Here is a 10,640-nt window from a genome sequence, read left to right on the forward strand (position 1 = left end):
AATTGAGAACGTGCCCACTGTGGAAGGGTTTATGGATAAACGCCCAGTTACCGTACTGCGCGATACTGGCTGCGATACCGTCATAGTGCGACAGGCATTAGTGCCAAAGGAAAAATTGACCGGTACGTATCGGCCGGTATTGTTCCTTGACCGCACAGTGCGCTACCTACCATAAGCTGTGGTCTTCCTGGACACGCCACTATTTAAGGGAGAAGTTCGTGCTCACTGCCTGCGAGACTCACTTTATGATGTTGTCCTTGGAAACATCACAGGAGCCGTGCCATTGGACACCACGAGAGTGATGGAAACCCGGACCATCAATCTCAATAGCAGCGCAGACATCGATGAAAATACGCCTAAAACCCATACAAATCGTCGTAGTAGGCGACAAGACCAGGTCACCGTAAGTCGCGTCGCGAACCGACTACGTGCACCTAGGCACGAACCCAGTGAAAGCAGTCTATCTACAGCTAACAGCGATAACCAGACGGCATGCGCGAAGAGATGGCAAGCAACGGCACCTCCATCTGGATCGTCGCAGCTATCGACCTCGCCGTGGCCGAATTCGCGACCGGATTCGACACGTTATCGAAGTACACCTACCCCACAAGATGAGACATGGTTGCCTCTGGACACGACGCCCAGGGTACCACAACGTCGTCGACCCAGGCAACACTACTACTTCGAGGAACGCAATACCGGCCGCCTCAATCAATCTCGTCCGGGTCTTCTTACACTCCGCAGCGATGGCACGGACAGCCTCAGTGCGCAGATGGATCAGTCGCCATCATCGCCTCAGCCGCCGCTTCAACCACCACGTTCCCAGTGTCACTTTCACCGTCACAAGACTAAGATGTACAAGCGACGTGACAACAATACTTACTGACAACGACTACCGGTGACGACGACTACCGCGAGCATGGTGTGGTGTCGTCGCTGCGCAAAGAGGACCAGGTGAAGACAGCAAGACAACTAGACTTCCACGGTGTGAATCGTGCGTTGTGTGTGCTGTGTGTCGGCGCGTGTTTATTCACCAGAGCCGGCAGTGTGCGCGCGCCTCGTTGTGACGTGTACGCGATATGCAGGTGGATAAAACCGTATATGCCACCGCCGGCCGTATCATCTCCGCCCTGACGAAGGTGCCCAACATGAACGCAAGGACATGGGTAGCTTGCTGGCCTCAATTTACCTGAGCATCGACAAGCCGTACATGATCACGGCCAACATCGACTTAAGCGATGGCCTCGGTAATGGAAACATGGGTACCTTGTGGTACATCTAGCGACGAACACGGCAACCTCTTGCGGCTGTGGCTTGAATTTCCAACGTCCTGAGTCGGCACTGTCGTCCCAGCCAGGACGAAGGGCATCACTACTACCCACCCTCAACCGAACTTAAATGAGTGCCCGTGGGACTGCGAACCACCACAACCACGGTGTACGCCAGAAAAAGATCTCGTGTACGAGGGCACAATTTTTTCTTGCGCAAGAAAACGCCATAACTGTATATAAGTCACAAAGCGCAACGTACTCCCAGGTAGCCTTCGGATAAGATAAGCGCCATCCACTGAAGTAAGTCTACGTAGCACTTTGCGGGGCTACCATCATCGACGACCTATACGTCACCAACGTAAAATGTGACTTCATGTTCCGGCATGTCGCCGGCTCTATCGACATAGTCTGTCGACGACACGACCCGGCTATTAAACAGGCCTTTAGACATGACTTGGACCGGACTACTGCATTCACTCGGTGCCACAACCACAACAATCGCCTCAAGCTCGCCGCTCTCAATGTACATTCTGTGCACGCCCACGTGCACGACCTCGAAAAAGGTGCTCTGCTCACACAAATTGGCATGTTAGTACTTTCTGAAACCTGGAGCGATAGCCCACTGCAATCACGGGATTCGAATGTGTTGTCCACAGTGCGGCGCCGGGGGCACATATAAAAACACGGCGATGCGCAACTTCAACGCAGGCCGCATCCCACTTCGCTGGCCGCCAGACACCGAGCACACACAGACAAGCAGCGGAATTGGCGAGGTCTGCATTGCACACATCAATCACAATAACGAAGACATTCTGCTAGCCGCCAGCTACGTGAGAACTGTCAAGAACCTCTTCCACGTATGCACATGGGTTCGGGAAACGTGCGTGCGTTCTCCATCGTAACGGACAAGTATGAACACTACATATTGGCTTACGCGCCTGGTGCTGCTAATACCTATACTGCTCTTCGCATCGCTACGAAAGTGTAAACAGCTGGTTGTATAACACATGTGCGACTTTTCAACGTATGTGTGTGCGTATACTATTTCCGTCTAGCTTTACCATCGTTTCGTAACGTCTCGCTCAATGTAAACAATTACGCCGCATTCACCTTCCCGCCGCATGCATCGCGTTACATTTATTCCCACAGTATGTGGGATCTGCCGAATTTTTCTTGCATAAACATAAGCAAACAGACAGCACACCCAACACCGCGGAGCTCGCGCAATCAGCATCGATTAGTCAAAGGACTGCGGGTGCCGAGATCCACGTAGGATAACTGGTCCTGCGTTCCCACGTCTCACAGCGCATACAAATGGGAAACGGCTTACGTGTCACATTAACATGTGGAGACGCTTTGCATGCGCACTATGCCTGAAAGCATCGCTGTCTGTCGTGCGAGGAGCGCACCGTTTATGAAGATTCCGTCGGAGATTTGCAAGGACGGTGAGTACGTTCAAACGGTGACCCAGAAATAACGACTTGCATTCGCGAATTTAAGTATCCCCATTCGCAACATTATATCCTTGCAGGTACCATGGTCACCTCATTTATAAGAAAACTTTCGTTGTGAGCTCCAGTACCTCACGAAAACTCGTTTGTTCAGCAGCCTACGCAGCCATAACGGATGGTTCCAGCTCAATGTATGCAGCACAACGCGCGGCAAGCTCATGCCAACGAATGCTTTACGTGGCCTCGTAACTTAGGAAGAGGAAATTTTTTCGAGTCAATGCGATAAGAATACAAAACATTCTCGAGCGTCATTGCTAATCATTCTTCCCCTTTTCATATTCACGTTTTACCGCTACTTGCGGCTGTTGCTCAAATGGCTATGGCATTACATCTCGTTGACAGGCTACATTTTGCCCAGTGAAGTCCGGTTGTCTTAGTCGGGAGTTGTGTCCTATAAATGAATAAATGTGCCAACTGCGCTTTGAAATAATCGCGCAATGTTCACAAATAACGAATAGTTTGAGCATTGACATTTCTACATTGAGCACTGTACCGCGATGGTGACCCTTGCAGGAATTCTAACGTGCGTATACTTTGTTTAGGCTGTCGCTGTCGCATATCTTCAGACGCATTAAGATTATATTGACTCCCCGTCGTTTACACGAAAGGCGATTAGTACTTTTGCCATTAATACCGGAAGGGCTGTCATTCTGTCGCGAGAATGAATTGGGGGAAACCGCCGTGTCACATTATAATAAAAAATGAAGAACACAGCGATAACCAAAATACTCTTGGTGTGCCGCGAAAGTGCCTTAGTGATTTGTTTTCTTTCTTTGGCGTATTAACTACATAATTTCAACTTCTCGTTAGGTTTGTAGAAATAAATGCGATTTGGCCAGCATAACGCGGTTTCCATCATTCTTGTATATTTAACTGCCGTCTTCAAAGATGATAAACAAGTGTACCTAAAAAGTTCCCCATATTCTAGCGTGGCCAAAAGGCCTCCATCCGGCTCAATTTAGTCTAGAGGATTGGGTGCCAATACCACAGTTAATGGTTTTATGGCTCTAAATTCTACAGTGCAACCTAAACAATATTTCAACAATCCCAGAAGATTTATCTCAAAGACCGCTCACAGCTCCGTGTCCCGCGCAAGCGCTACTATGCATCGATGGAAATATGAACACAGAACAAGGTGTAAACAACAGTACCTTACGCAACACGTGAGGCAGCGAAACATTCCTCGAGTAGAAGACGTCACTTATCCGACGCTCGCGCACGGAGTGAGATGAGAAAAAGTTACACGGCGAACACCGCAGCCAGCGCACTTTCGGCTTTGCCGGCAATAGCATAAATGCAGACGATGAGCGAGTCACCCGCTGCGAAACCCCCGCTGCTCGAGGACCACTGGGGCGAGAGTTGGCGCAACGCGTCTGTCCCGTACGTGACGGCGTCGTAGTACGTAATTGGGAAGCGCTCGGCGTGTGTGCGTGACTGGCTTCGTCGCACTCCGATCAGCTGGTAGGCCGCAATGGATGGCACGCTGCCAGCGCCAGCGGCTGTCCTGCGACGGAGGACGTTCGCAGACTTGCCAAGAACTCGGTGGCAGCGGCTCACGTTGCTCATTTACTAGGGTGAGCGCAGAGACGTCGCCGGTGGTCAGCTACAGCCTCGACTATTTGTGCTTTTCATCTCTCGTTCGAGGTTAGGACAAGAATTGAAAGTTCGCCTTTTCTTACGAATGTACTACACTTTCTTTTTGAAGCACAGCTCTCGATCGCCGCTTCGTGCTTCTAGCCACATCGTCGTCTGCGCAACCGAGCGAAAGAGCAACTTGATCAAAGTTGCACGTTGAGCCTCTCGGTATACCATTTTCTCGTGTAGACTATTTTACGGATGTGTTTCGGTGCCGCCATATTGGGCTGTTGATCTTGTCGTTTTTTTTATTTTGAACAACTAAACCAACAGCGCTACGGCGGGCGTATACACATGGTAACGGTTGGATTTGGAGCAATAAGCGTTTTCCGTCCTTATAAGTTGACGTCACGAGAGAGAAAGTAAGAAAACATTCGTTTAACAGCCCGAGGCGGCGGCGCCGACATGTCTTACGTGAAATTGTCTGTAAAGGTGAACGCGCCTGCGCGGTGGGAGGAGCGCTACACCTTTTGCTGCAAACATGTACAGGCACGAATATAATCAGTGGAATATACTTAGAAGTATATTACAGGAGAACTTGCGAGTTGGTGCATCTTAACACTAAAGGGATAACTGCGCTACCTGACACACACGTAAAAACCAGACACACACAAGGACAAGACAAGTCACGAAGAAGGCACACGCAGCGCTACTATACAACAACAACCTTAGCAGCAACAAAAGATTGTTATTGCTAGCACCACTGCGTGTGCGTCTTCTTCGTGCCTTCTGTTGTGCTTGTGTCGAGTTCGGGCTGGAACCAATTGCTTCCAATGATCTACCAACAGGCCCACTTTTCTACTCTCGTTGACAATATTTTACTAGCAGCTGAATTCTCATCAAAAGCGTAATTATTATGATTTAAATTCGTGAAGCTTTGTGTTCAATAGAGCCCGCTTCTATTCGCTGATAATCTTTTTCTAATAGCGTGTGCCACATCCCTATTGGCCGGAGTTAGTCATGAAGAACCGTTCACTTGGTAAAATAGACCTTCATTCTTCAATACACTTTTTCTCGACATATGCAATATTCCAATACAATAGAACTTCAAAACATGTGGATATTAAATGAAGGACCTGTCCATTAGTTACTTCTACGTCTAATTGGGCACAACCACAAAATATACCTTAGCGCGGAGGAAATCAACGTTGCTAGTTTTTTGTGGACTGGATATTTGCTTTCATAAATCGCGTTAACATTATAACTGTTATCGGAAAAAACTGCTAAAACTGTGTAAGCCAATGCAAAGCACGGCACACTAGTGTGAAAGCAAAAAGGCCGATCGAATCGCAAGACATCAAGGAGTATGTCTATATATTAATCAAATATTATTTGCGGACACGATAACGACTGCGAATATGATCGCGTAAATTCACCTTCACATGCATCCATACAAATGCAATATGATTATAGTTCCATTCGAAGCGATATTGACGGTAGTCTATATTTTTCAGAAGGATTTGGCTGCTCAGAATATTTATTGCTTCCACTCCTGTTACGATGTGTCCCGCTTATATGAAATTTATTGTTGACCTGCGAGAGGCAGATCGCTATAAATTATTAAATACAACAGCAAGACGAACTACTCGAAGTTATTTGTATTTGTCATTCGAATCCGTAATTCTTATATTAGTATTTAGGTTGAAACAATTACTAGTGGCAATTAAAAAACCACTGAACTACACAGTCACTTTACATCCATTGGAAGTTTTATTGTGCCTGTGTCATGGGAAACCCCCAATGATATGGGTATTTTAATTCGTCAAGATCACGTCGAACATGTCAAAATCAGGTGTCCTATCGAAAATTCTCATATGACACATATGCCTCGTATCCAATAATCTCGTATGAACACATATGTGTTCTCGTATGATGATACGAGATTATTGGATATGTGTCATACGTGTCATATAAGATTTTTCGATAGGAAGTTGCCCAACACTCTTATTACTGACAAAACGAAAAATAAAGCGTATAAGACCGGGACAGTCCAATTGACTTCGTCAGCGTCTAAAGACAGAATACCGCGCATACACATAAACACAGCATAGTAAGACACCAAGTGGACAGAGCGCTTGCGCTACACAACCATACACCGACCATCTGGTATACATAGCCATAGTATCTTGAGCGGCCGGTGGGAATAATTATACTCTGCACAACTAAACAATAACATTCACATAATATGCGCATATTGATGGTAAGCTTGTAGATAACTCTAAAACAGACAGTTCTCTATCTACGTAATGCGTGATGATTTCTTAATTAAAAATATCCAATTATGAGCCACGCGTGTTTGGATAGCCTATAACACCCTCAGCTTCTAAAGTGTGTTATGGGTAAGACATTAATGATTACGCAAATGAAAATGCTATTTGGGAAATCAAAACATTCTTACATCCCCATTTTTGCATTCTGCTAAGCCCGAAGGGTATTATAGTTGCTTTAAGTGGTCTACAGTGCAAAAACAATCATTTGAGAAAAGACAGAAAATTTGGTACGAAGTTGTCCTAGAAGATTTTGAAAGAATTCTGCAGAAATTCCATCTAGGAAAGTAAGCTGCAAACGGGAATGTTGGGAAGCAGCAATGAGAGAGCGCATAACGGGAAAAGCATCACGAAACGAGCGCAGCGTCATTTGCAAGACAGCCGCCTATGGTTGCGTCAGCGTCTTGATTGCGACTATAGTACCACGAGCTTAACGCTTTATTCCAAGAGTACGAGTAATACTTGCTTGCTGCTCCTCCCGTACCCAAGCGTGCAGCTCATAACACTGTGTACTTGCTGCAACGCAACTGTTCGTCTGCGATGACATTGAAATGAATCCTGGTCCTCGCGATAGTCAAGTGCTAGCTGCTATTGCAGCCCTCTCTAAAAAGTTTCATACACGCCACAGGGAACGAATGGATGCTTTTCATCAACCGAAAAGTAACCAAAAAGCGAAAGTAACCAAAAAGTTAGCATCGTGACGAATCGCCTGATACCTGTTCAGGCAATCGTTGAAAATACTGAGTGCAACAGATCTGAGAAGGAAATCTCTACCAAAGTGTCACAAGCTGATCAAAAACAGAACGCATCGGTACAATCCCCTCTGAATGGTTTAAAAGACCGTTCGTCATTTTCGATGGGAATAAAATGCGTCAGGCTGGTATTCCAAGGTTAAGGTGCACGTTGGAATGGAAACAACTCTATGGAAAGTCGGGCGTTGTTTAATAACATGGGCTCAGGTCTCCCATGAGGGGACTTCAAGGCCTTGCCTCAACGCCGCCTCGCGGGCTCGCTGGACTGCCCATTCTTGTGTCTTGAAGTTGGAGCTGCGCAGAGCGGCTCCCCACTTCGACGCGAGAGCATCCGAAGCTACTGCCATATGAGCTGCTCTGACAGGGCACTCTCATAACATGTGTGAGAGCGTCGCTCTAGTTGCCTGACATAATTTGCAAGTACCATTCGGGTACTGGGCAGGGAAAATGCGCCGCAATCGCACCGGACTGGGGAAGGTGTGTGTCTGCAGCTGTCGCCAGACGACTGCCTGGCGTCGTTTTAGCTTGGGGTGAGGTGGGGGCAATATCCGCCTGCCTAACTGGTAGCGCTTGGTGATGTCGTTGTACCTGACCAAGCGTTCTCGCGTGTTTTGAAGCAGGAGGTCCGAACTCGACGGGGAGGCATCCGACTCTGCGGCGGCGGGTCATTTCTCGCGCATAGCGGTGTGCCACCTCGTTCGAATTAGGGGGGCCCTCGTCGATGGGGATGGTGACGTGTGCTGGGAACCATAGAATAGCGGTGCTATTGAACTGCTGTCGACCTGCCTTCCTTAGGATCTGGAGAGCTTCTGGGGAAATGCGCCCCCGCGCGAAGGTGCACGTTAACGAACCCCGGATGCTCGAAATTTCCGGACACCTTCACTACGGCGTCCCTCATAATCATGTGGTAGTTTTGGGACGTTAAACCTCAACATTTATTATTATAGAATACCGTTCATAATTATTCATTGGGGTTTAACGTCCCAAAAGCGCGCTATGATTATGAAAGACATCGTAGTGGTAGGGTCCGGAAACTTCGACCACCTGGGGTTTTTAACGTGCACCTAAATCTAAGTACACGGGCCGCAAGCATTGTCGCCTTTATAGGAAATGCGGCCGCCGCGGCCGCGATTCGGTCCCGCGACCTTCGGGTCAGCAGCCGAGCACCATAACCACAAGACCACCGTGGCTGGTTACTAGAAGATCGTTCCAGACGTGACATTCGCTTCTTTTACTGCAGCCCTGACAACTCAACTGAAACATGGGCCCATTCAGACGGCTTGTGCGTGAATTGCTCTCAAAACAGCTTAACATGCAAATATATCGACATCGATATTTCTAGAACACACAGACGAGGCAGTTTTAATCACAGAAAAAGCCGGCACATTAATGCAAAGTTTTATTCGGCGAAGCGAAACGGCATAATACAAAATGTAAAATTAAAATCTCCGATATGCAGCGTAGACATAACTTATCCATAACTTATAATTTTGCTTTTTTTTTTCTCATGCATCCAAAAAGACGCCCGGTGGTGCTGCTTGCGGCGCCGTCTTCGATTTTGTCTGCTTCAACTCATGCGCTATGCCATGCGACCCTCCGCACTGGTCGTACTGTGCCGCTGTATTGTTGTTAGGATGTCTCACATGTGCTGCGCTGTGTACACGTGCATTTATCGTATCTTTTTGATGACTCAACTTGGCTTGGGCTGCGGCAGCAGTGCTAAAATAAACGCATAGAATGCAATTACAGCAAAACATGTCTTCTGTAATCGTATAATGCTTCATTCAACCGCTAGTGCGTTGAAAAAGACTTACATTAATTACATTCGTGTTCAGCGAAAATAAAGTAGTCCTACAGAAATCCCATGCGCTTTCTGTTTTAATCTTTACCGGCACTACAATCGTCATCGCGTCCACCAACCAGTGTTGTAGTTATGTTTCACGCCAATGGAAGAAGACCGAACGCAGATCGAAAAATTCTGTTTTAAAAAGTTCTAGTCAATTTCCAGGTTGGACACATCAGACGGTACGCTTTCTATTGCGGCACAAATCAGAAAAGCGATGTAGGACTGTAGAGTGTCCCTTTAAGCAAGCTCCCGAGTTTTCGCCAGATCACTGAACATTGGTTGATTCAATAAATTCGCAACTGTACAACTATATTTCAACCACAGCTCAATACTCAATCTTACAAGGGCAGCTGCTGGCCCATTTCATTGTGTTTTGCATGTTGCATGCGGCTGGCTGTTTCAACTTCGGTTTCGCAGGTGAATTTGGTAGAATATAATTACTCCGCAAAAATTCCTACAAGCCGCTTTCGCGAAATTTCAGAGCGGCGATGAGTTCTTCGCAGGAAGGACTTCAATTCTGCCTTCTGAGCCGACCGCCTGTCTCCAGTGTTGCGGAGTTGCCACTCCGGAATTGGAATGACTCCGGGATCGTTCCACATTTTCGCGACCCCGAAATGGAATGGGAATGGAATTAAGCGCCTTTTGCACGGAATGGAATGAGAATAGAATTACGTCTTTTTCCGAAAATAGAGCACGTTTTCGTCCTACGTGCTGTTTTTTAAACTTCGAACATTAGTAAGTCAGAGTTTCGAATTTAACAATAAAGCAGAATTTGAAAGTAGTATTTTAAAGCAGTATTTTAAGCAGCAATAAAGCAGTATTTTTGGCTGATTACAAGCACCGTACATTTATAAGCAACGCCTACTACAAACCGAGGCATAAGTTAGTGTACAAACAAATGCATTATCCCAGCAGATACTGAAGGGAGAAACAAATGATCCCTGCGCGTTGGTTCCCATTGATACCCCCACACGAAAGTGGCGAATACTCTATGCACAGCCTCATCTTTATCTCACGAGCAGTGAAGTACCTGACACACGTAAATAACCTTTGCGACAAAGACGACATTGCATACCTGCGTACAGGCGAACACAGAAAGGTCTCCTCACCCCATACATGCTTGCGAGGCACGCTTGACAAGCGTCAGTGCTGACGAGCAGTGCGGCCCAGTGTTCCGTATTCAATGCAAAGGCACAAGGTGCCCGAGCGGTGCACTGTTCCCACTAATACCAGCACATATAGAGGGTTTTGCTCCCCAGTAACCAAATCTTAGTTTTCTCCATATTCCCGACTGCTCCAGACGCGTGGCGAAACCGCTTGGTCTTCTTGAATACTACTTTGTCAGCATAAAACTACGC

The 10,640-nt window shown here is 47.1% G+C and overlaps 1 long non-coding RNA gene across 1 annotated transcript in view; it reads right to left on the bottom strand.

Moving 5' to 3' along the window:
* Positions 1-4,143, bottom strand: part of LOC119386518 (uncharacterized) — a 91,720-nt gene extending 87,577 nt beyond the window's left edge. The window contains exon 1 of the long non-coding RNA XR_005182310.1: positions 3,934-4,143. This is a non-coding gene — a long non-coding RNA (uncharacterized LOC119386518). The remainder of the gene's footprint in view (positions 1-3,933) is intronic.
* Between the last annotated feature and the right edge of the window lie 6,497 nt (positions 4,144-10,640).

This window comes from Rhipicephalus sanguineus, chromosome 3 (genome assembly GCF_013339695.2).
Source record: "Rhipicephalus sanguineus isolate Rsan-2018 chromosome 3, BIME_Rsan_1.4, whole genome shotgun sequence".
Lineage (NCBI taxonomy): Eukaryota > Metazoa > Arthropoda > Arachnida > Ixodida > Ixodidae > Rhipicephalus > Rhipicephalus sanguineus.